This window comes from Portunus trituberculatus, chromosome 48 (assembly GCF_017591435.1).
Source record: "Portunus trituberculatus isolate SZX2019 chromosome 48, ASM1759143v1, whole genome shotgun sequence".
NCBI lineage: Eukaryota > Metazoa > Arthropoda > Malacostraca > Decapoda > Portunidae > Portunus > Portunus trituberculatus.
Genome location: NC_059302.1, coordinates 5850925 through 5855924, shown reverse-complemented (window position 1 = coordinate 5855924; position 5000 = coordinate 5850925). Strand labels below are relative to the sequence as shown.

Genomic DNA, 5000 nt, shown 5'->3' with positions numbered 1-5000 from the left:
TCTCCCTTCTTTCATCTTTTTTGCCCGTGTCCGCGCCGGCCGAACTTGCCCAAGCTGCCGTAGGAGGTGGCTCCCTCTCCTGGCCGCCCTGCCCACCTCAATATTGATTACCCTACCAAGAGGACTTTATTATGAGACACGTATATATGTTATAATAATCACAATGAACACAGTGAAAGGTATTCCATAAGAGTTTTCTTGCTCGTTCGTACGCGATGTTAATTAGCATCAGCCTGCATTGTGCTGCCATCTCTTGGCCACCAAACGAACTAAATAAATCAATGAGTCTTGAAGAAGTGGTGAGTGGGATTGCTCGCTGAATAGTAATGAGTGAGCCTCAGCATTTTACATACGCTACTTTTCCTTGTTTTTGACAACCGCTAACAAGATTCAGATAATAACTTAGGTAAATACAATGAACAAATGTCAGCCAAACCTTAGGAAAGAGGAGATGCCATGAAAACTGACGGTTTCCTCAATAAAGAACCCAAGTTGAAAGCCAGCATGCATCAGCCAACGAAGTATGGAAAAGAAGTACGAGGGAGCTGGATGAGAGGGGGGGTGACAGGGGGGAGGAAAGGCGACAAGAGGGTGGAGACGCAGGGAGGGATATTTTGAGGGTGTTGGGGGGGTGAGCGGGAGGGTGAGGGGGATTAAGGAGGTGCAGCTGGGGGAGAGGCGGATGCAATTGGGGGGTGAGGGAGGGGTCAAAAGACGGGCGCGGGAGGGTGAGCGGGTGGGTTTGTTGGGGGGACGCGGGTGGGTCGCGGGAGGGACGCGGGTGGGTTTCGGGGGGGAGATGCAGTGAGAGCCAGGCTTGCCAACCTTGCCGCTCGCTTCCTTCCCAGCCAGCAAGACGACGCTCCTGCCATTTCTTCTCCCCTCCTACACAGGTTCCTCTCCTTCTTAGGGGACTTGCACACTCAGATTCAGTCTGAAATACATCAAACTACTAAGAACTAATGCGGAATATCCTAGGTTCGACATGACACGGTCTAAAAGGAGCGCTATCGCCAGAAAATAGGAGAGATTTAGCTCCTTCCCGCGGTCTCAGTTATTTCTCGCGATGAGTAGCTTGTATGGCCGCCAGATTTGTGATTCAGCCTCCCTAAATCATCGCCTTTCGTCCACAAACTGTTTTTCCGTGGAGTGATGTCTCGTAGGGAAAAGAAGAGAGTGTATCTAGTGACATCGATAAGCAACCAAGTTTTAAATTCCGCGCTGGCAAAGTAACGATGGTGTGGCTCGCGGAGTGCACGTGTCGGCCAGCCAGTCGGTCCCCCACACCCAGGTATGTCCGTACGCGCTCCCCGCTCAATCCCGCCGCTGGCTTCCCGGCGACATTATTCGGCAAAGATCGCCGTAACTTTCCCCTATAAAGTGAATGTAGGGGAAAATAGGGTCATGCAAGGAGGATCGGATCAATGGTTGATGCAGCTGGCGGTCGGAGTAGGTCGCGGCGGCAGTACATAAAGGTGTCAGAGAGCGCCATGCATTGCCTGGACTCCTACAGTGACTTCTGTAACCATAAGACACATTTCAAGTACCGTCCGTGGGATTAAATTTACACATTCAGATATTAATAATTTCAATAACATTGTTAATAAAAGTAAAATGACAAAACCCGATGAGGGACAATTTTATGAAGCTCATCCCGATGCAAAATAATAATTTGATCTATAATTTCTACTTCATTAAAAGAGATTTAATAATGTCATCATATACATAATACACGCAAACACCGCCGCTCCGCTGTAGCTGTTCTTACTTTTGTGGGACGGTGAATGGGAAGGTTTCCACGGTGACGGTAGTAATGATAATGGTAGAATGATAATGACGATGATGATGATGAAGACACTGGCGACAATTATAATAGAAATAATACTAACAATAATGAGTGATATCAATAACATCAATCATAACGAAAACAATGTATTAAATATAAAACCAAGAGCAATAATAATAATAATAATAATAATAATAATAATAATAATAAGAAGAAGAAGAAGAAGAAGAAGAAGAAGAAGAAGAAGAAGAAGAATATTAATAATAATAATAATAATAATAATAATAATAATAATAATAATAATAATAATAATAATAATAATAATAATAATAATAGACAGTAATAACAATAATGATAATAATGATAATGATAATGAAATCAAAATAAAAGGACAATAACAACAACAAAACAAACAAACATACTATCATGTTCACAACTCATACTTGATACGTACCTCTTATTCTCTTGTGGTATTGAAAATTTCTAGCACTCAGTAACAAGGACACACACACACACACACACACACACACACACACACACACACACACACACACACACACACACACACACACACACACACACACACACACACACTGAAGAGGACATACGGCTTCAGCTGAAACAAATGACATAGCCTTCAATTTATTTTCGTCTGTAATTTCTGCAAGGCGAACAGAGAACAGAAGGACCGCGGTGCAAAAAGACAAGCTAACACAGTCTAGCGAGGCACAATCAAAACCTTATGCAAGTTAACTGTGACTATTAACCATATAGCAATAACAATAAAGGTGATGATAACGACGATACTACTACTATCACTACTACTACTACAACTACTTTTACTACTACTACTACTACTTATATTACTACTACTACTACTACTACTACTACTACTACTACTACCGATAATACTACTACTGCTATTAATAATAATATATAATAATAATAATAATAATAATAATAATAATAATAATAATAATAATAATAATAATAATAATGACCAGATGATGATAACATTAACAACGCTAAGTACGAGAGGAAAAAAAAAGTAAAAAAGTGTACTATGATGGTGAAAGAAAGCGTGAAATGAAATAAAAATTGAAAGGAAAATACATATAAATACTAAAAAGACAAAATACCTGAACGTCAAGTAAATACTGGCGGCGCAAGTTCGTATCACTTACAGAATTAATTCGTCGAAAAGGATACAAGTAACAAATCCCTGAGGCATAACAATAGTAGCGAAATAGGTACACACACACACACACACACACACACTCGGTAGCTCAGTGGTTAGAGCGCTGGCTTCACAAGCCAGAGGACCGGGGTTCGATTCCTCGGCCGGGTGGAGATATTTGGGTGTGTCTCCTTTCACGTGTAACCCCTGTTCACCTAGCAGTGAGTATGTACGGGATGTAAATCGAGGAATTGTGACCTTGTTCTCCCGGTGTGTGGTGTGTGCCTGGTCTCAGGCCTATCCGAAGATCGGAAATAATGAGCTCTGAGCTCGTTCCGTAGGGTAACGTCTGGCTGTCTCGTCAGAAACTGCAGCAGATCAAACAGTGAAGCACAGACATACACACACACACACACACGGCAAATTGTGATCGGGCAGAGTGTCTAAGTTGTGCGTGACGAGAGACATTTAACACACACACACACACACACACACACACACACACACACACACACACACACACAAGAACGCTTAAACACATGTGCACATCATAAAACACACAAAACACATCCAATCGGTAATATTCAAGTCAGTCACATCATATAGAAACAAGAAACATATCCTATCATCACCACTATAATATCAAAAGCAACTCTCTCTCTCTCTCTCTCTCTCTCTCTCTCTCTCTCTCTCTCATCATTTCATCGCTACCAGTCGTTATCACACAAGAAGCTGAAGTATAATGCAGTAAACAGGTTCGGCATTTCGAGTTCAGTTATACGTGGAGGAATATGTTACCAAGAGAGTGTGTGGGTGAGTATGTGTGCGACTAATTGAATTCACAGCACTGGTATGCGATTGGTGAGGTTAGCAGAGAGAGAGAGAGAGAGAGAGAGAGAGAGAGAGAGAGAGAGAGATCACATGAATATTATTGTATTGCGATAGCTTGAAACATTGTTCTGACTATTGTGCGAAAATTACAATCGTTTAACATACAAGCCTTAGGAGACAGTAGCGCTGGTCCTGTGCTGAGGCAAAAGCAGTAAATGTGTTCTCTTGTTTGGAAAATTTGTCTGATAGGGAAAAGTCTCGGAAAATAATACAGGTTGTGGTAGCAATATCATAATTAGTGGTGGAATTATCAATAATATTTCTCCTGCCAATGTTTAATTGTCATTGTTACTTGTGTTGTTGCTGTTGTTGTTATTATCATTGTTGTTATCATTATTACTATTATCATTACTATTGTTATTATCATTATCATTATCATCATTATCAAAAAAATCATCTTCATCATCACCATCATCGTCGTCATTATCATTAACATTCTTTTTTTTTATTGTGGCATTAGACTTGTGTTTGTAGTTTCTCATAAAACCACTGCAAGCGAGGCCACGAGGTCCAAGGGAAAGTAAAGTTCAAGATGCAATGCAAAAATCTACAACGAAGTATATATCTGATTTTGTACTTTAGATGCTTTTTTATTTCATATTTCAGTGTCTTCCCTTCAGTAATGCAGCATTGGTGAGTTTAAAGCTGGAATAATTTGCGAACATATAATGATAACAGTAGCAAATACAACAACGACAACGACGACCAACGCAGCGGCAGCCGTGGTCGCGCGATATAGCAACACCGGAAACAATACGAACAAGAACAAAAAACAAACAATAACAACCTCAACAATATCAGTAACGCTAATGCAAATAATAATAATGATAGTGGTAACTGTAATATTAGCAAGAATATTGTTATTACCGACATTAACATTAATTATCATTAATGTTATCATTATCAGTACCATTATTTTTATCATTACCATTATCAATGTTATATTACATCACTGACAATAATATCCTTGCTAGTAATATGCGTATAATACATGGATTTATATCATATATGAAAAAATATAATTTTTGGAAATATTATTATGAACATCAAACTGAAATCAACAAACACAAGTACACCAAATTACTTGAACACAATACTGAAAACATGCATTCTTAAATTGTTCTTTCGGTGAGAGCTGACCAGATA

At 39.8% G+C, this 5000-nt stretch overlaps 1 long non-coding RNA gene across 4 annotated transcripts in view; it reads right to left on the bottom strand.

Annotated features, from left to right (window-relative positions):
- Positions 1-5000, bottom strand: part of LOC123498902 — a 133573-nt gene that overhangs the window by 8177 nt on the left and 120396 nt on the right. The window contains exon 2 of one of the 4 annotated variants that reach the window (XR_006672835.1): positions 826-934. The exons of the other annotated variants lie outside the window; for them this stretch is intronic. This is a non-coding gene — a long non-coding RNA (uncharacterized LOC123498902). The remainder of the gene's footprint in view (positions 1-825; positions 935-5000) is intronic. 4 annotated transcript variants of the gene reach the window in all.